The sequence below is a fragment of the Alligator mississippiensis genome, chromosome 2, assembly GCF_030867095.1.
Source record: "Alligator mississippiensis isolate rAllMis1 chromosome 2, rAllMis1, whole genome shotgun sequence".
NCBI lineage: Eukaryota > Metazoa > Chordata > Crocodylia > Alligatoridae > Alligator > Alligator mississippiensis.
This window is the reverse complement of record NC_081825.1, coordinates 190,462,578-190,484,047: the sequence shown is the minus strand read 5'-3', so window position 1 is coordinate 190,484,047 and position 21,470 is coordinate 190,462,578. Positions and strand designations below refer to the sequence as shown.

At 44.6% G+C, this 21,470-nt stretch overlaps 1 protein-coding gene across 1 annotated transcript in view; it reads left to right on the top strand.

The window, feature by feature from the left end:
* Positions 1–21,470, top strand: part of PTPRJ (protein tyrosine phosphatase receptor type J) — a 142,032-nt gene that overhangs the window by 37,484 nt on the left and 83,078 nt on the right. The window lies entirely within an intron of this gene.

Sequence of the window (21,470 nt, the reverse complement as noted above, 5' to 3'; positions counted from 1 at the left end):
ACTAGCTCAGTAGTTTTCAACCTGTGGTCCAGGGCCATGCTGGGTTTGGGGAGAGTGGTTGTGGGGAAATGGAACTGTGTGGGGCAGAGAGACTATGCCCTAAGGGGAAGCAGTGGGGGTGGCACCCAGTGCAGGTGGTGGGGTGCCTGCATGCCCATGTGTTGCAGCAGGGGGAGGGAGTTGCATCTTCTTGGTGCAACCATGGGAGGGTCCTGTACAGCATGAGGCCTGGTGGCCTATGGCTCACCTGGTGCAGCCCACGTGGTAAGTGGCCCAGGGCATGTAGTTCCCAGGGACTTGGAAGTTGGACAGCCCTGGTTTAGATTAAAAAATTGTAGATTTGTACACTGCCAAGTGCAGTAATAAAATCAGAGAAGTTAATCATCTTGGAGCTGTGTTGAGCTTTCCCCATCCTGAAAAACTGCCTGAATAAAGCCCACAGGCAGAATTTGATCTATTCTTACCAAAAGCTATTGGGGTGGAAGTGGGGGAATGAGAAATTTAATTTGTTACTGTAGTACAGGGGTAGGCAATTATTTTGGGCAGAGGGCTGCTTACTGCATTTCGGCAAGCCATCGAGGGCTGCGTGACAGGCAGCTCAGGGCAGATAAAAAATTTAGAAAATTAACATTAAGGGGCCCTGCGGTCCGGGTAGAATGGCCCGGCGGGCTGCATCTGGCCCCCAGGCCACATTTTGCTCACCCCTGCTGTAGCATAACACATGGAAAAATGTCACAAGGTGAATGTCACAACTTTAAGAATGACAGTTGTCACTGTCATTTCTTCCCTACTATTGTTAAAAGTGATATAGGATGATTGCACCTGATAGTGAGAGTTCAAAACTTTTTTCTTAAATATGTTTATCTTTGCATGTTTGACAACAGTTTGTGTAGAATCAGTTTCAGTTTCTTCTGCATGGCAAGTCCTGTGTACCTACTTCTTCCAGGAACAAGGAAGTGAATGCATCTTAAAACAGGTGATTGAGAGAGAATCCAAAAGCAATGACGAGATTCAGGGATAGCTGTAGCAACTGAAAACACTTTAAACTTCTTATAATGGTTAGATGTCAAGCTGACAGTGCGACTTTTAATCTGAAAGTATAATAATATAGAGATCAGGGTATACTGGGCTAACTTGTATTTTAGCTTTACATACAAGTACAAACTGGGGTGAGATGACACATTTGGCATATTGTAAAATAGAAATTCTACTTTTTTATAATGCTTCTCACTGAGACTCAATAAACAAAGTGAAATGAACTGCTGTACTTTGTAATCATAAATTAATGTATGTGGTATTTTGTGTTGTTGGAGGTGTGTGTGTATACACTATATAGATAGATAGATAGATATACACTATATAGATAGTTGGAGATGTGTGTTATTTATATATATCTATAGATCTAGCTATAGATCTACAGATCTGTATGTGTATATATAGTATTACTAATTCTTTTATTTGATAAAAATGAGTGATTTTTCAGTAGGCACAAGCAGGCACAGTTATTGCTACCATATCTCTAAATTCATAGCCTTTGTATGATTACAAGGACCTTGTTAATTTAATAACTTTTTTCTGCAATTAGTTTTCTTGGATTGTTTGAAAACAGGTTCAGTAACTCACTTTAATTTGGAAGCCACTTGTCATCTCTTTCAATGTCTGAAGCTCAGTTCAGCTGCTGCTTCACAAAGTCATTTATTTCCAGCTTGAGAAGAACTGCAGTATATTTCGGCTCCATCTACCACTTCTCTATAATCATAGTTCTAGTTTTTAAAAACAGAAGCCTCTTCAACTAAGTTTCAAAGAAAGTAAATTATTAATAAAAATACTTATCTTGTTTGGAGCCTTTGTATACAACTTTTAAAAGCCGAGTGATTGATTTAGACTGGAAAAAAGGAGCAGTATAGCTCAAAGTTAAATATTTTCTAAATTAATCAGCTTCTGCAGAGATCTTTGATAGATTTTTTAATGTAAGGTTGTTACATGTTATTTAGATGCAACTAATGTTGCAGCAATAAAAACACACCCTGAAACACAGAGGTATATGGAAAGAGGGTTGGAGAAAATTCTCATAAGTTTCTACACTTCATTACCTTTCCCATTACCTTTTTGAGAGCTAGGAATTTCATCAGTCTTTACATCTTTAATAATATGCTGTCTGATACCTAGCTAATCGGAGCATCATAAGTTTTCTCTTGACTAAGAATCGCCTCATTTTTCATACCATTGTGTTGGTGCTTCCATGCCCAAGGAACCAAGAATGTAGATTTTGCATTTTCATGATTGTGGCTTGACCAAGCCCCCTGCCAGTGTAAAAGCCGTGGATGGAATCCAAGAAGGATCCTTTTATTTAAAGTTTTTTTTTTTTTTAAACATTCCAGTAGAGCAGTTGTTCTCAGTGTTTTTAGTGAAATACCTGGCAAAATGTAGCCCTAAATCCACTTTTAGTCCTATTTATGGTACTGTAGAAAGAATAAATAAAATATTGGAGCTAGCAAAAATAAGGCCACTAAATTTCCACCTCCTGTCTTGAAGCTTTTCTGTTGTACTCTTCTATTTCCCTCTTCTCATGTTACTACACAGGAGAAGGTGGACAATTTGTTTCAAAACTAACTGGTAGGAAATACCAATGTGTGCAGTATTAGTGGCAGTTAATTTGAAGATCCTAATGTACTTTTTCTGTCATTAATAAAAACGATGTAGCTGTAGCAGCCACTAGCAATAATCACCTAATGAAGTATTTTGCATCACAGTTTCCGAATGGTTCATTCATCTTAAAGTTGTTGCTAGCTTGAAGTATTTTGTTCCTTCTATGAACACACAATCCTCTCCAGAAACACTGTATCCAGATTGTGATAGTTACTTAGGATTTCTTTCTCATAGGTGACACTGGAGGTTTTTGCATATATGACTGTACCAGCAAAGTATTTCCAGTGATGAAGGAAATGGCATGTATACTGTAAATGTTAGAGTGAAAGGAGATATGAGGTTTCTGGATTTTTATCTAAACCAAGGTGATTCATCTGCTTCATGAATTTTAGTCAAGTCATTTGAACCGTTCTTGCCTCCTTTGGGCCATGCTGGGTGGAGAAAGAGAAAAGTTTCGAGTAGGAATTAATAATTATTCTGTTACAGACGTCGTACTTCTGGGAATCTATGGAACATGCCCATCTCTTCTTGGGGGTCAGCTGGCAGGGCAGTTGACGAAGAGTCTCACTTTCAGATAGGTTGTCAGCTTCATTTCCTTCACCATCTATTTGAAACTACTAGTATCTTGTCACAGACAAAGAGTAAACTAATTTTTCTCAAGGGATGTGTTGTTGTGAGTTAACATGAAGAAGGCTCTAGATTCTGCACCTTTATCTCTGCAACTGAACATTTGTCTGCCCTCAAACCACTTGCAATGTTCTTAAACATTTTCTCAAAGCAAATCAATATCAAACCTGGTGTTCTGCTCATGTGACAGTGACCAGCTTAATCAGTGAGTTCCTACTGCTTTTTTCAAAGAGGAGCATTCCAAATTCCTGCTGTCTGGAACATGTCTTATGCTTTTGACGGAGCAAATCCAGTTGATGCAGTGTTAGAGAGGATAGATCTGGCTCCTGGAGGACTGGCAAAGTGCTTCCATGGGGCTTACTATCAGTAGAGCTGGACTTTTAGTAGCAATGACTGGAATTCCTGCTCCGCTTAAATTTCACCGGTGTAAACAAACCTAAAGGGTTGGATGGTGGCTGGTGACTCAGAACTAAGAAAGAGGCAATACTTGAAGGATGTGGCTTTTTTGTTACAGAGGAGTAAAAATGATTTTACACTTGTTACAGAGATGTTATATATGCTGCAACAAAAACAGCTATTGCATGTTACTAATCGCAAGTGCTCAAAGATAAGGAGTCGGTCCCTTTAAAAATCATGAAATTAGCTTAAAAACCATGAGACTTCTTTTTAAAGAAAAAGGCTGTTTTGAATGGTGTTTTATTTGAGTTAACAAGAAATGTCCTTGTTTCCTCTCTCTCTCTCTCTCTCTCTTTTTTTTTTTTTAATACATAATTATGCTTTCAATCAATTCAGTGGGGTTTTGCAATTGACCGTAGTGTGAACAAGTATCTTTGCATTTGCCAAAATCCATTGATTTTTCTTAGTATTGTCTTGTCACCATATTTTCTCTGGTCATGGATGCAAATTATTAAGGGAGTGGCTGATTTTTCAGGGGTCCCTAAAAAGAAGGTTTCAGATGAGGATAATTGAGGACTGTAATTTCCTCAGGGATGTGATGAATTCTTCAGACTTCAAATCCAAGACTTCCCTCTCTGAAAGTGATGTTACACCTCAAGCAGAAGTTATAGACAGAATACAGGAATTTCTCTGGCCTGTGTTATGCAAGGGGTCAGACTAAGGCCAGGTACAGACATTACATGTTTACTGGTACAGGTCAGGGGTTTTCAGCCGGGGGTACTTGGGATGGCCTTAGGGGCTACTTGCCACTTTTGCTGCTGTTGTGCCACTGGCACGCTTGCTGATTGGCCGTGGGGGGCCCCTCTCCCCCATGCTTGTCAACTGGCTGCCGGGGGACTCCTTCCTTCTCAACTGGCTTCTGAGGGTACGCTAACCCAGAAAGGCTGAAAACCCCTTGTCACAACCCAAAGGTGTGATTTTTTTTTTTGTTTTTGTTTTTTTGTGTGTGTGCGCTTCGGCACCGCTAAATTATTTTCCTGCCAATTTGTCGCTTTCTTTGCACGGTAGAGTTCTCTGCTGCAAGAGAGAACTCTGGTGCAACGGGGGATTTCCCGCCAGATTACAGCTTTGCAGTGTGCATCTCTTTTGCATCATAGTGATACACGCTGTAAAGAAGTTCCCGCCATTTGTATTAGGATTCGCGCCACGTTATTGGCCCATTCCTAATGTAGGCACACGTGGCGGCTAGCGATTGGCTTGCTAGCCGTACAAAAAGCTTGGGTAGTTTCCGCCCAAGCCAGAGGAGGGAGGACGAGAGAGATTCTGTGTGAAGATCTCCAAGCACTGCGGACCCTCGCGGACCCGATGCGCCTCCCCTAAGCAGGCAATAGAACCGAGCCTATGGAGCTTTAGCTTCTAGCCTCTCCCCGTCGCCGAGCGCAATCCTAGACGTATCCCTTTCCTGTAACTTCGGACCCGCGGAGCCTAGCAAACTCTGTGGGAGCAATCGATTTGTCGTGTTCCTCTAGTGAGGATCCAAGCGGGAGCTGTGCCTGGAAACCTGTCCAGCCTACACCAATACCATCTTTGGGTGTAAGTAAACAATCTTTTTAATCGACCATTACACCTCCGTAGCTAATTCTAACTCATGTGCGCTAAACCGCCCCGCAGTTCTCTCCAGCCCCGCGTGCCCGGGCTGCCGGCCACAGCCCGTGTGCAATGAAGACGGGTCCGGTTTGCCCCGGTTCGCCCTCGGCTCGCACATGGCGGCGAGAATAGGATCGGAATCACCGCCGTACATGGCGACGAAGGTGGGATTGGGGCCCGGCCCGCACACCCCTGACTTTGAGTTTTGGTGAGCTGTTGTGGGACAGGTCAGCACCACATCACCTGCCCCCACAACAGCTCACCAAAATTCCTTAAGTGGCCCCTGTGGGCAGGGCACACTCAGCTGGACAGATGGGATGGGGCTGCAGGGAGGTGGGGAGCAGCATCTGGAAGGGGAATAGACAGGCAGCGAGCAGCGTCCAGGAGTGAGATGGATGGGCACCTGGGACTGGGGCTGGGATTAGGATCAAGGGGTGTTGACAATGCCGGGCCAGGACCTAGGACATAGTTGTGTTGCAAGATTCGCTCTCCATGTTGACAGATTGTGACTGGCCCAAGCCAGGAGGGGGGCAGAGCACACACCTGTGACCTAGTGCCCACTGCTCCCACCCCAGCTATTCCATTCTGGCCATCTTGCCCTCCTGGGTCAGGCCAATCTGATCTGTCACATGGGAAGCAGATCACGCCTCTTCCCTGGGCCCAGACCCTGGTCCCATGCTGTCAGTGCCCACAATCCCGATCTGGGCCTCAGCTGCCTGTCCCATTCCCAGATACCTCTCCCTGCCTGCCTACGACCCTATCCCATTTTTCTAGCTGAGCATGCCCTGCCCGTGAGGGTCCTGGGCTAGTCTCCATGTAGACCCCATTCACCTGCTCTGTCCAGCACCCCCAGTGGTGGGTACAGGGTAGACGGGTCGGGGTACCCAAACAGTGGGACCAGGCCCAGTGGCAGCAGTGGTGGCAGGTTGAAGGAGCCGCCAGGGTTGCTGGGTAGTGGAGTCCAGCCACCATACTCCCTCAGCCTTACTGAGTGCCCAAGGGCACCAGAACCAGCCGCACAGACCATGGCTCAGGCTGCCTCCAGACCTGGGCTGGGTAGGACTGAGGAACCTGCTGCAGGCCAGATAAAATCCCTTGGTGGGCTGGATCCAGCTTGCAAGCCATATTTTGCCCACCCCTGTTATAAACTCTCAATGGAGACAACCATCTTAGTCAATCCTGTAATTTCATCAGTTTGCTCTAATGTTAACAGTTATTTAGCTTTGCAAGTTCATTAATGCTAGCCAGCATTAAACTTGATCTGCCAATTAAAAATAAATTCCTCGACAGCAACATTAAAACATTCTTTTCCAGCCTAACTATGTAACAGTGAACTTATTAAGCCTTATAGCCAAGATAAGTGTTGAATGATACTAAAAAAAAATATTAGTCTTCTGACTTCTTGTTAGGCAACCAAATATAAGTTAAAGCAGAAGCCATTTTAAGAAGAAATGTGCTCCTGTTTTGCACAGAGCTATAGCACAGGGGTTATCAACCTTTTTTAGGGAGTGTACCCCTTCTGGTACCAGTGGCCAGATGCAGAGGGAGGGATGGGGCTTGCACATAGCAGTGGGTGGTGGTTGCACATACAGCTCCATGGGCTGTTGATGGGCCTCAAGCTCGGCCAATCATGCACTGCCTGTCAGCAGCCCGCGGAGCCGCATGTGCGATGTACGGTCGCGCGGGGTGGTGTATGGCAGTGCTCTGTCCCCGCCCACCCGTGCATACCCCCAGCACCTTTCCAAGTACTCCTGTGGGTATGCGTACTCCCAGTTGACAACCACTGCTCTAATTGGTCCTTTAGCCCAAATAATTGCCCACCCTTGGCTTACAACCTCCCTCCCCCTGTAACTTATCCTCATTTTAAGTGCCACATAACATTTGATCCAAGTTACCTTTGGCTCCCTGATGTGCAGAGAGACATGAACTACTGTCTTGTATAAAGAATGGCATTTGTTGTGCAAAATTTAAAAAGAAAACATTTGTGTCTCATGTCAGGTGAGTTTTGAACCCTTGAAATTTTACAGTACTGCAGAGATTTAGAGTAGGGGTTGGCAACCTTTTTGCCACTGCAGGATGCTGCCTGTAACCCAGTTTTAATTGTGGGCCACAAATCTCCACACCACCTGGCAATAGCAGATGTTATGGAGAGACAAGATGGAAAGAGGCAGGCAGTAGGAACCTAAAGATACCTCTGCTGCTCTTACTGGAGCATGCTGCTGATATTTTTCCCCAAGCTGCCATGAGCCAGATCAGTCTTTTCATGGGCAGAATGTGCTTGCAGGCCGTGTACTGCAGACCCCTGCCTCAAAGCAGTGGTGCTCAAGCATTCTGCCCAGCAGGCTGGATAGGTGGTGCCTGGTTTGTTCATGGACCTGATCTGGCTAGTGGTCCTGATCTAGTGGTGGGCACAGCAAGACCCTATCCGACCATGTGGAAGAGGGCAGGGGGCAGCCTGGACTTGATCCAACTGCCACAGGGAAGGAGGCTTAGCTCAGCCCCAACCTAGCTCCATGGGGGTGGGAAGGGCCGTGACCCAGCTCCAATCCAGCTGCAGAGCACGTATGACATGGCCCAGTCCCACCTGGCCATGTGCAGGAAAGGGAGCATGATGCAGTCCTGATCCAGCTATTCAGGAAGAAGGGAGTGTGGCCTGGCCCTGACCCAGCCATGCAAAGCCTGGTCCTAACCTTCCCTGACCTGGCTGTGAGAGGGGAAAGGGTGTGGCTTGGCTCCAGTCTGCCACACAAGCCATGGGAATTTGGCAGTGGGAGAGAGTGGTGCTATAAATTGCTGCTGCATCCCCCTACTGCCAAACTTCCTGACCTGTAGGGAGCCCTGTGGGCCAATTACTGTGGCTCCAGATACTGGATTTGGCCCATGGGCCGGAGGTCAAGCATCCCTGACTGGGTGTGTCCAGACAAGTGCAGCCGTGCAGTATATGGTGCTGCAAACATTATTTTTACTCCACAGGGTTAATGCTGACTACAAGTTTTGCCTTATTTTAATTGTGAAATTCAAGTGGAAATAAGCTTCTTATTTCTCATTCAATAAATACAATGAATACATTTTTACCCCACTTACTAGGACAAACAAAAGGAAAAAAGAATGCAAAATATTAATTTTAAAAAATGTGCTAATACATGCAGACAGCCAGCTTTTGTATTGCAACATTTACTTATAAATTCACTAGTGTGGATAAAACCAAACTGCTTCAGCTGAGCAGGCAGACGTTTGTGACACGACCGAGGTTGCCTAAGCTCTTTGGTCCCCTGGAATTTCAAAGTTTCCTTTTCTGCATCAGCCCTTTCCCCTAATGTGACCCCCAGCTGGTATTTTCATCTTGGAGGCAAGGTCATGTGACCTGGTACTTCTTTCTTGGGGTCTTTGGAGAATGGCAAGTCTACGGCCTTTATGCCTTTCAGGGAGTCTCCAGGTAAGACGCTACAGACTTGCATATATGTCCTCACTTCTCCCCGGCTACCTTCTAATCCAGGGGTGGGCAAAATGCGGCCCACCAGGCCATTCTATCTGGCCTGCGGGGCCCCTAAAAATTTTAGAGAATTAATATTTATCTGCCCCTGGCTGCCTGTCATGCAGCCCTCGATGGCTTGCCAAAACTCAATAAGCAGCCCTCCACCCAAAATAAAATAATTGCCTACCCCTGCCTAATCTAATGGGGTTTAAGGAGTAGAGGTAAGCTACTGTTATAGCTGTGCATTTGAGTAGCCTAGAGATGAGGATGAGATGTAGTGGGCAGAAACTTGCCTTATAGTCCTTGCAAGGCAATAACTTTTGGAAGGAATTTCTAGGGAAAAGGAATGGACACTTCTGTTTGTTACTTCCTGAAAGACTTGAACATGAAATGAAAGTAAACAAGTCAGAATAAGTTCCAGCGGTACACACAACAGGCTTTTCTGATCAGGGAGTCGGAAGAAATTACTTTCGCTTAATCCCAGAACCAGTTTAAAACACATTGTGAAGATGTCTTGTGGCTTTTTTTGGAAGTTTACCTAAGGGTACAGACAAACGCAAGCATTTTAGCAATATAAAGGGTGCTGATCTAAGCAGTTACTGTACATTTGTTATATTTGCTTGGTTCTGTAGTGATACAAGTGTTGCAAAACTGCTCCAACTTTAACCTTGCTTCGTTTGGGGTGAAAGTTAAGGTGGTCTAGCTCCCTTGTATCACTACAGGCTCATGCAGAGGTAACAGGTGATTCCTAACAGCCAGTGTGCACTCCCAAGCAGCAACTTCCCCTCCCCTCTTAAAATGGCTAACAATCTTGTCTGGCTCTGAAAGAGAGTAGAAAATCTCAGGTCTAGAACTGAGATGATTTAAAAAAAAAAAAATCCTCGTTGCCATCTTCCTCATTTCTGCTCTCTTACTCTTGTCATTCCTTCTGGACTTGGGGTTTAGAACCTTATTGATGTTGGCTTTCATTTGATACAGCAAGTAGAAATTTACACTGGCTAAATGGCACTACGAACTAGCGGTAACATGATTTTGGACCTAGTCATTCTCATAAAGGTAGTAAGTCATAATTTTCTAGATCTCTTCCTATAAATATCTTGCTTTTAAATACACATTGAAAAAATGCAACAAACTTAAAAACAACATGGAAGCAGAGCATCACAATTTATTGGCTCATTGTCTAGATGACACGTTAAACAACACTCCATGGAACAAGGATTAAAAGGATTGGCTGTGAGGTTCAATTTAAATGCTGTTCATTCATATTTTATTTCTGAGCACGTTAGTATCCAAGAGCTACCCTGGCCTACCGTTGCACTGCTAGAAAGAAATCTGACATCAAATTGGCTGGAGAATGTTGTATAAGCTACAGATTCATGCTTTAAGCCACCGGTGTTAAACTTGCCTCCTGCCACAGACCAGATGAAGACCATGGGGCTCCTTGCTGGTGAGATGCAGCCTAGGGCAAGGGGTGGCTCTGGCAGGAGCAGCAACTCCAGCTGCAGCCTTCCACCCAGTGCTTGCAGTGGTATCTCCAGTTTCTGTTGCATGCTGAGCATGCCCCATGCTGCAGCTGGAACTGCTACTGCTAGTTTGTTTCATGGCAAGGTGGTAGCTCCAGCTCTGGCACAGGGCATTGGGCATGGGGCATGCAGCAGCAGCAGTGGGGTCTGCAGCCAAGGAGCTGGGGCTGTAGTGAGTGCCAATGGGTGATATGGCCGGAGGGCAACCTGGACTCTTTCAGCCTTTGCTCATCTTCCTGCAGCCAATCACCATAGACCAGCTGATCTACTAGCACCCAAGGGCACCAGATTCTGCAGTAAATTGCATTCCCCCAGCTAAGCCCCTTAACTTCCTGTGACCTGTTGGTATCCCAGCAGGTCAGATGCAGTCTGCATATTTGACACTCTTGCTTTAAGAAGTAGAAAGTGGGGGTTTTTTGCTAAAATTTTAATCTGTTCAGTAGTATTATTTAATTTTGATGTGGCGTGAATGGAAAGTTAACTTGCATAATGCTTTTGTTTACTTAATGCCTGTTTATAGGGCAGCTTTACATGTCCTCTGGAGTGACTCTTGGGAGCCACTCTAATTAAAACAATAACAGCATCTTGTATATTTAGCATTCAATGCTTCAGAATGGTGGTAGGGTGCTTTAACTAAAGCTCATTTGATAAACTTTAGTTAAGGAGCCTTGCCACTGTTTTGAAATGTGGAGACGCTGAATACGTGTAATGTTGAGGCTGCTAAAGTGTTCTAATTACACTGTAATAATGCTCAACGTGAGCTGGAGCGCATCTCTTAAAGTGAGAAGGTGCTATTTTAATGCAGCTGGTTTTATCACTATGGGCACCTATACATGTGCCTGATGCCTGCTCCAACACTCTCTAATAGGACGTGTCGGAGCAGGCATTGGGCACATGTATTGGTGGCCATAGTGATGAAACCAGCTATATTAAAATGGTACCTTCTCACTTTAACAGATGTGCGCCAGCTCATGTTGAGTTACCTTTCATTCCTCTAATTTACCTATAAAAAGGATCAGATACTTTTGAACTTGGTTGTTAGGATGTTGCTTCTTGCAGGTCTTGGGGTTCTGGGCTATTTTGAGACCTGAGACAGAAGCAGATTTTTGGTCTAAAATATTTGGCCTGCAGACTCAATACGTTGGAGTTTTTAACCAGAGGTGCAACGAGCAATTTTTGTATCTTTGGTATCAGCATGGTTGGGCTGGGCTGGCAGTGCTGGCGGTGGCCAATACAGCAGCAGCAGTGTGCGCCATTCTTCTATAGTGTCTGGCACTAGTGTGCTCCTTGCCCACCTGTAGATTATGCTTCTACTCGTATATGGTGGCACAATTGCTACATCCATGAATGATGTTGTAAAGAAGAGAATGTAAAAGAGAGGTAGGTCCTTTACAGGCAAACTCCAGAAAATACAGTTGTTGACTTTTACCTACAGTTGTTTGGACTCAAGTGTTTTCCAAGAGAGAAGAGAAGCATAAGCTGGAAGGGACCTCAAGGTTTCTCTGGTCCAATCTCCTGCATGAATGCTATTCTAAACCATCCCTTTCCAGTGTGTATCCACCTCCACTCTGGACAGGGATGGTTTAGCTGCTGGGCAGCCTGTCACACTGTGTCACTGTTTTAACTTAAGGAAGTTTTTCCTGAGAACTAAGCCACTGATATTTAAAATAATTGCTTTATGTCCTGCCCTTTGCGCAAGGGAGAACAGTTGTTCTTTCTCTCCTTTGTGGCAGCCTTTCCAATATCTGAAAACAGCTATAGTTCCCTCCCTGATCTTTCTCTTTCTCAGAGCTAAACATATATATAGCTTCCCTATCCTTTCCTCACTGGGTTTGTCTTCCAATCCCTTTTTTAATTTTTGGCACCTGCCTCTGGACCTCCCCAACTTCTCTACATCCTCCTTAAAATGTGGAGCCCAGAGCTGCACACAGTACTCTAGTTGAGACCTAAACAGTACCAAGTAGAGCTGGTACCATTACCTTCTTTGTTTTACACCTAATGCTGCTGTTGATGCAGCCTAAGATTACCTTTTGCCTTTTTTTACTGTCATTTGTTTTGACTTTGCATTGAACTTGTGATCCAGATCTTTCTCAGAATGTTACTGCCCAGCTAGTTATCACCCATTCTGTATTTGTGCATGTTCCTAGTAAGGATCATACTGCATTTAATGCCACTTTTTACTGCAGTAGCAGATACCTGGAAGGGAAAAGGTTGGGAGAAACAGAGAGGCAAACAGCAAGAAACTTCAAACTTTTCAATAAAAAGTAAGTGATTTGTGCTGGGTACCCCAGTCCCATTTTAGGAATGACTATAGCTTTGGGAAGGACAAAGCTTTGGAGGTCTTCAGGTCTCCATTGTCTCAAACCAGTGAAAGTCTTGCTAATGTAGTGGCAGTCTAGAATGAAATCTCTCTGGATTCACAAAAGGAACAAGTGACTCTTTTTTTTTTTTTAATGTACATTTCTGTTCATGTCCAAATTCTGACCTCAACTTGGTTGTGAGTAAAATAAAAAACCAGCCCACCCCTAGCTTGTCAGTTCCTCCTTCTTCAATTCAGAGAAGTTCCTGGCTTACTTCAAAGAATCTGCTTCAAAGACTTCAAACAGTCACTGAGCAGCTAGGGCTTAAATTGAAGGTGCCAGCTTCAGCAAGATACCAGTGCCTTAGCTTCTTGAGGATTCCACTGCTGTTTTTCTGGCACTCGAATAAAGCAGAACAAAATGAGGTGGGGAAGGAACAAAGTCTGTATAACAAAGTATATATGTTTCTGAGATGGGGAACACAGGTTTTCTTGGTACAAAGCAGTCATAATTTCATTGTCAGGGCAGGCAGTGTAACGGGCCAATCCAGCCTTGACAAAATGCTCTGTAGGCCTAAAAGAGTGGATGCAGAAAGCCTGTTAATGCATCAGCGATATTAGGAACTTCCTGGGTCAGACTTGGGAACCATTTTAGCTATTATTCTTTCTCCAACAGCCATCAATACCAATTGCTTCACAGGTTGGTATATAAACTTTGCAGTAGACAGATGTAGGGAGCAGACTATCTCATATTATTACTTATCCTAATCATTAGTACACAGAAATTGTCTTAAAGCCTGAAGGTTCATTATTCCTCCTACAATTTCTACTAGCAGTCACTGTTCCAGCTTTGCAAATTCTCTCTCTTTCTTTCTCTCTCTCTCTCTCTCTCTCAAAATCCAATCCTTTTCTTGTAATTTAATTTGTTGGCCTCTATGACTTCCTGGGCCAGTGCCATCTTTGGGATAACTATGTGAGCTATGAATATGTGTTGCTTTTCACTGGCTTTGAATTTGCTGTCTTTCATTTTCATTCAGTGCCCTCTTGTTCTCGTATTCTTTGGCAGGGAAAACAGCACCTCCTTTTGGTGAAGCCCAAATAGGAATTAAACTTGTCTCATCCTTGGTGAGAGCACCCATTTGTCCTCTGCAGGGTTGAATCTATTGAGATGCACTGAGCTTTTTGGTGCAAGAGAACATCCTTTTTTTGTCACCCGGCATTTGCTTACATCATTCTTAATGATGTATAGTGAATTTTAAAAATTATGTATTTGGGGGACTTTCAGATGTCATGCATGAAAAAAGACATCAAGGTGCCTGCAAAAAACAAGTTTAGTAGACCTAGCAGGAGCTTAATTTATTATAATACTGCAGAGGAACGCGTGTCAACTATTGTTTTTATAATAAGTCATTAACTTTCTCTTATAGAAATAGGGACAAAGAGATTTTCAATTTCTTTCTGGTGGTAGCATGTAGATAAATGGAAGCTGGCAGTGAAATGCTAAATCCTGAAATGTGCTGAATATTTGCAGCTCCAGTTGGAATTATGTGTGATGGACTTACCAATAACAGCTTGGTGCATCCCGGCTTGGAGAATGTTCAGTGTGATTGGCGGAGCTTGGTAACAACTGGGAGGGGCTTGCCCCACCCCTACCCAGGGTAAGGCAGAGAGCCCTGAACCTGGTTTAAGCCTGCACTCTTCATGTCCAGCAGAACTTTGCGGGGCAGAGCCTCTGAAGAGAATAAAAGGAACTGTGTGCCCAGCGCACTGGATTTGCAACAGGGGACGATGAAGAGAACAGAGCTTAGAAGGGCTGGGAGAGCTGTCCAGCGGGGTGAACGCAGTTGCCTCTAAAGAGCTCCTGAAGACTTCAAGCGGCAGCGGGGAGCAGGGGTTGGCTCCGGGTCCAACACTCAGTGTGCAGTGAGGTGAGACACTGGGAGTGATGCCAGGCAGCTTGAGTCTGCAACCCCGGCATGAGGCCCTAACCCTTGGCCCATGGCCAGGCAGCAATGCAGTCAATGTTGCCTGGAAGGCCCTCCGCAGATTGAGCCCTGATGCTGCACGAGGAGGGCTGCAACTCCAAGCCCCAGCAGAAGGCGGAGCCCTCGGTGCACATGATGGTGCACAGGGCCAGAAGGGCCCTGGACCGTGATGCAGGCAACGCTGCACAGCAGATTCAGGAGGGGGCCGAGCCCTGGTGCCTTTATGAGATGGGCCAGGCTCCCAACCCCCTACAGAAGGCAGAGTGCTCAATGCATGCAGTGGTGCACAGGGTCACTTGGGGCAGCGGCCCCAGGGGAGCCAGGGCCTGGTAGGCCTCGCATGCGAGGAGCACATCAGCGGAGGAAATGAGGACCACCCATTCGTGCCCCCAGAGTCGTGAGTTGCTGAGGAAAGGATTCCTACAGGGAGGCGAACTACCCTAGCTGTGAGGCAGCTTATTCACGGGGAAGCTGGAGCTGGAAGGAGCTCCCAGGTCTGGGATTCTCTTAGGGAGATGTCCTTTGGACCTGCCATAGGTCTGGGAAGTATGGAGGATCTTCTCTGTCTTTGACTGTTGTTTAGCTGTATTTATTTGTGCTTACCTGCACTTATCCAGTGTTTATCTATTTTAGTTCAACTGGCTATCAATACATTTCTTGAGGCTACCTGAAGGGGTGTACCCTTTCAGCCTTTATTTGCAGGACATAGCTTTATATGATAATTGTATATCTGTATATATGTTTACTAGCCAATTGCCTGTCAAGAATGATCGGGGGGAGCAGGTGGGGACAGAGTCCCATGCACCACCCCCATCCAGGCCTGCTCCCCCCTTCCTTCCTGCTGCTTGAAGTCCTGGCCACCCCTTCCCCTCCCCCTGCCTCAGTGGCAAGGGGAGGGGAGGGGTGGGCCCAGGTCTGATGCTGGGGAGGACTGGGCCCAAGAGTGGGGAGAAACTGGTTTGCCATGGTGGGTGGGAGGAGGGGAGAAGGAGCAGTAGGCTCAGGGTGACCTGGTGGTGACAGCGGGATGGGAGGAGCCAGCTTGGGGCCAATGCAGGGGAAGGAGAGGTAAGGGAGGAGTGGGCCCAGGCCCATCATTGCCACCTGCAGGGAGCAGGGCAGGGGGGCACTGGCATCGCGCCCCTCCCCCCCCTTCCTTTCTGTCCGCTTGGTTGCCACCGCCTCCAGGGAGCAGGGCGGGTGGGGTGCGAGGCCTTGCTCCCCTCCTGCCCCACCGTCCCCTGTGTCCCTGCCATCATGGTGGCGCTCTACTGCGCCACCACCTTCTGTCTGAATGGTTATTTGGACTCTGATAGGCTGTTTCAGTGCGCGAATAAAGCGTTATGGACAGACAGACAGACAGATTAAGGCTTTTATAGTATTAGAATTAATATTAATTTCATTTAAATATTGTGTATATGAATAAATCTGTATATAGTGAAACTATCCCTCGTTCTGGTTTGACTCTATAGGGCAGGAGTAGGCAACGTTTTTTGGCCAGAGTGCCAAAAAAACCACAATGTCTACCTTGGAAGGTGCTAGAGTGCCGACATGCCAGAGCCCTGAGCAGCTGTTCATAGTCTCCCAGCTGCAGCCGGCCCACGGAGCCCAGTCTGCTTGCAGCAGGGCTTGCAGCCTCCTAGCCACCTGCTGGGAGCAGCCTGGGCTCCGTGGCTGGCAGCAGCTGCTTAGAGCTCAGGCTGGCGGTGGCATGCTGAGCAAAATGACCTTGTGTGCCATGCTTGGCATGTGTGCTGGGGGTTGCTGACCCCTACTATAGGGAATAGAGGGAACTGGCAGCTATTTTGCAGGTCCCTCTCACAGCACTCCTGCCTAGCTACCTATCCCTTCTATTTGGAGAGGGAAGCACATACTTGGGTGCACCCGGGTTACATATGGATATAAAATACTTCCTGCCTTACAGTGACATACGTTATCTGGCTCTGAAAGAGGCATTTGAGGAGAGCTTACATTTCAAGTGTGTCCAGTAGTCTGGCAGTCAGTTGAATTTTGGCCTGTGCCGTTTTTCTGAGATCTTCCTTTGTCTTGTCACTGAGCTGGAACTGAGAGGAATACCACAGGGTGGAGATCTTCCTGTCACTATTGGCAGTCATCTCTTGTGGAAACTAGTTCCACTAAAGAGTGGGGAATGGCGATGAGGGCATATTTGGGGTGGGTTTCTTCCAGATGGCCAGATGTGAAGGTGAAGTCTTTGGGTAAGAAAAGCAGAAGTTCCTTGAAATTTCCATATGTTAAAACTCAATTAATCCGTAAGGATAGAGTTGTTACTTGCTCTTCTTTAAATGGGGAAGGGATTAAATGTTTTTGATGTCATCTTGGAGGTGCAGGTTTTTGCCTCCTTTTGGAAGATGTGGCAATAGTCTGCAGTTGGAAAAACAGTTTAATGTCTGAAACTAAACAGTGAAACCATTGGATGCCTTGAATAACTACTTATATAATATTCTTGATTACACCTTGTGTTAAGTTTGAAATTTAATGAAAGGCTTAAGACAGTGGAATATGACTAGACCCTGAAATAAGGCTGACGTCCCCAATGAGCTGTGCCCTGCATATTATAATCAGCAGCTGTTAAGCCAGTCAGAGAGCTACTTTATTCGCTGTCATTGAATGCTGTGGTTCTCATTAGTAAGCTTATTGTTTAGCAGACTTATAGTCATGCTTGTATGAAAAGTAAAATTCAAAGTTAAAAATAGCAATCAGTTCATCCAAATGAACCATACTGTAAATGTCGTCTTCCACTGATGCACACGGATGTCTGACTCATTCAGGAGTGGTTAGTCCCACCCCACGTAGAAGGAAATAATGGTAGTGTTCTTATCATTGTGCCCTGAATATTTTTGAATCGGTAGAATGAACCGACTGGCCTGTGATAGAGGAACCTAACATTATTCTAAAACTTCTTTCAGGGCCTTTCAATGGAGCTGCGATGAAAAATAAATAGGAAGGAAGGAGCACAACTTACACCCCTTTTTTATCATCCTGTTTTCTCACCCAAACACATACTACGTGTTTTTACAGCATTTTTCTGTTCCCTGCCTGGTTGGTATGATTACAGTATAAAGTATTAAATTAGAATTGACTAGTGCCCCAGTTTCAGACATGCAATGACTGGATACAGTTAGTTCCATTATCTGTTGGGACAGCAAGCCACTTCCTTTCTTAGTGCATTTGCTTAAGGTAGCACGACTTTTTTAAGTAGTAGGCAAGAAACCCATACAAATCATGGGCTGTTATTTTCGGTTTGGGATTCACTGGTTAGGTGTGCACAAATGACTTGATTTTTATCTGTTTTTTGTTTTTCAGTTGGAGTGCTGAAATGAAGGCAGGGGAGGGACAGGGACAGATTATTGTGTCGAATTAACCTGAACCCTCTTTTTTTCAATTTCACCAAAACAAAATGTTTGTCTTGGTGGATTGAAATGTTTATCTTGACCCAAAAGGAACATTTTAAATTTGGGCTGCTTTGTATTTTTTTTAAAGCATCAAGGAAATAAATGGAGGTAGAAGTTCCTCTTTTATCTGAAGTCCAATGGTTAGAGCATTGTCTGAGCCATGGCAATTCTAGGGTTTAATTCCCTTCTGTCTCTGGGGATTTTCTTTTTCGTTGTATAATATATTGAAGAAACGTGCCCTCACCACAGTATTGCACAGTATTCTGGGTTGGGTGGTTCTCAGTCCTGGCTGTTTAAGTTGTTTCACGTTTTATGGACTGTTTAAATATCTGTTGGACCAGAGAGGTAAGAGAGTTCTCCAGAGAAGTGAGACATAGAGCAGTGGTTCTCAACCTGTTTTGTATTGGGACCCATTTGGAGACATCCATGGCCAGTCCCAACTCAGTGCTTTTTACTCTTGACCCACTGCCCCCCACCCCCAGGCCCCAGTCCCCCCAGTGTGTGAGGCAGGGGGAGCCCCAAACAGTTCCAGCCTGCAAAGGGGTTATGCCAGCCTGCAAGGGAAAAGCCACGGTTTCCCACATTTTTCTTCTTTAAAGGGAAGTCCTTTTTTAAGGTTTGTTTCATATAATCTTGCAACCCGTTTCTGGGTCGCGACCCATGGGTTGAGAAAAACTGACCTAGAGTCAGTTCCCTTCTCTGAAGTGGGCAGAGGAGGGATTTAGACCTGTGGGCTCCATCCCAGAGATGAATGCTTTAACCACTGGGTGGTTGGGTGAACTAGAAGCCAGCACAGTCATGCTATTGTAGTCTTTCTTTCCCTTTGAACCTCCATGTCCTTGGCTTCTTATTACACATCTAACAAGGGAAAGTTCTGACATTTCCAAAACAGGCCATTTCAACATTTTTAAACCAAACTCTTTCAGAATTGCATCTTTTTTCTTTCTCTGAAACAACCCAGCAGATTTTACCACCTAAATTCATTAATTGTTTTGTCTGTTCCAAAACTGTTTTATTCATTTATTTATTTATTTTTTAATGGGTAAATGTTTTCTGAAAAAATGTTCACCCAGTTGTGATGGAATTCCAGGCAGCTTCCCTTGGGGCAGAATTTGGTTTGTTATATGCAATGAGAATCCTAGATTTTGGCATTTTAACATTGCTGATTTGTATATAGCAGATGTAACGTAGGCCTGCCGTAAGCAGATTCAACTCCAAGGATCCTGAAATAAACCTCTAAAGGGATTTCCAAGCTTATAGCAATAAAAGAAGAGTCTTGCTGAGGAAGTAGGGACACTAGAAATAGAAGCAACTATCCTGCGTGGAAACTCAAACAAGATATCAAAAAGACAATATAAATTCTCCATGACAGTAGAGGAAACTGTTAGTCATTTTAAACTCTGCCTTATTCAAAGCCCTAGCAGTTGGAAAGCCTTTTCAGTGTTAGAAAAGGAGGAAGTTCTAGCATTAACATTTATTAGAAGGGTCATTTGTGTAGAAGATAATCTGCATAGGGGGGGAAAAACGTATTTTGATCTGCTTCAAGCTATGTAGCTGTGCTGGATTTCTTGGGTGATTTGAATGCATTAGCCTTTGTTATACCCGGACTTACTGGTGGAGTGTATTCTACATGATATACTATCAAAAGCAACAGTAAAAGAAAATTCATAAGCAGTATAATACATTTATGAAATACGTTAATTTAATGCAGAGATTTAATAGTCTGTAAGACTGCTAATGGTCACTTTTTAAATCTTTACATACAGTGGGCTTTTTATACGGTACAGATTTGAGGTCGTCAAAATACAGCTTTATTTTTTGTAAGTGGGAAAAAAAGGTGGCAGGTTGCAATAAATGTTAAAAATATGAGTCATCTGAATAACAGAAATATCAAAATTGGTGCCCCTTTTGTTTTAGGGGAGAAAAGTCTTCCTGTCAGATCAGGATAAGGTATGGAAAGATAAAAGTCTATTCTTGTTGTTGGATTATGTAGCAACCTATTGTCCTTTAAGTAGGCTATAGATACAAATGTTAAAAAGTCATAAATTACATGAAATCATGATAGAACAAATCTCAGAAATGTAGCAATCTTCACTTTTCTAAAAATGCCCTATGTAGTATAATGTTACAGCTAGCAAGGATGTATAATGGATCAGAAATAAAGGATTTATTAAAGTTTTCCACCAATATTTTTCCTGTAACGAGGAGCAGTTTTTATGCAGTGCATTGCTCAGGGATTAATGACTCATCTGGGTAGATGGCTTGCTCAGTTAGGGTGCCTGTACAGGAGTGCAGAGGCTGTTTCAATGTACTGTAATTACAGCGCATTGGAGCAGACTTGATTAATCGAGTCTGCTGGAACATGGTAATTACTGTGCTCCAGTGTAGCAGAAAGCCCCCTTTTCCTCTAATGTAGCAGAAAGCCCCCTTTTCCTCTTGCCTGCATTTGCTCTCCCCTTTTTGGATATGTTTCTCTTTTTCTACCTTTTCTTCCTTCCTCTCTCTTTCACTTTAAGATAAGGGATTGTATTTTAAAATTTGTATGTGTGCATTTTGTATCTCCCCTTGTAGTTTGGTATTTTTATCTATTTGTGTGCCATGGCATTTGTAGCTTATATTTTATACTCAACTTTCAACTAAATGTGTTTTAGTAAGTTATACATTGTAACATTGTTAACAAAGGCAGGAATCAAACTGCTCTTCCCTGTATCAGGCTGGCCTCTGAAAGAATGAGTGAATCAGTGATTGAATGTGTAACACGGAAGCAGGCAGCAATTATCACCTGGAAGCTGAACTCAATAGAAGACAGTGTAACAACCGGGAAATCTCTATACCTCACTGATCAAGGGCTAGAAGCCCTGGCCTAACTTAATCAACACCAGAGACCAACTTTTGGGCTGAATATCTCCAGATCGACCACTCCCAGAGCCCTATTCTAAATTCATCAACGGACTCCCAAACCTGCACGTACATGCGGACGACCCCTGGGGCTGACAGATGCTGTCCAGTAGCCACCGAGGGGGGGGAAGTCCCACGAGGGTCAATGACCCCTGGATTGGGCAAACCAGAAAACTGGGGAGTCACCAAAGTCTGCCAGGGACAGATAAAAGGCAGTGAAAAGTGACCCTCAGTGGCACCCTCTTGATCTCCAACTCGACCAGACCTGTCCAGCCAGAAGGACCAGCCGGCGACCCCCTTCTGGAAGATAACACCACACTGAAAGAAGCCTCAACGACAGACTCCAGTGCTTGTAGGATAGGTATACCTGACTCTGTAGCCTGCTACTGTGTGTATGTGTGTGCATGTGTGTGTGTGGACCAGCCCCAAGGTTTATGATTACAGTGTTTCAATCCGCCTAATAAACTAGAATTTTAAGGATCCCGAGTTGGACATTTGTAGCCAACACCGGTAGCCTGCCGCATCTTGTGTATCAGCATCCCCGAACTTCAAAATGGC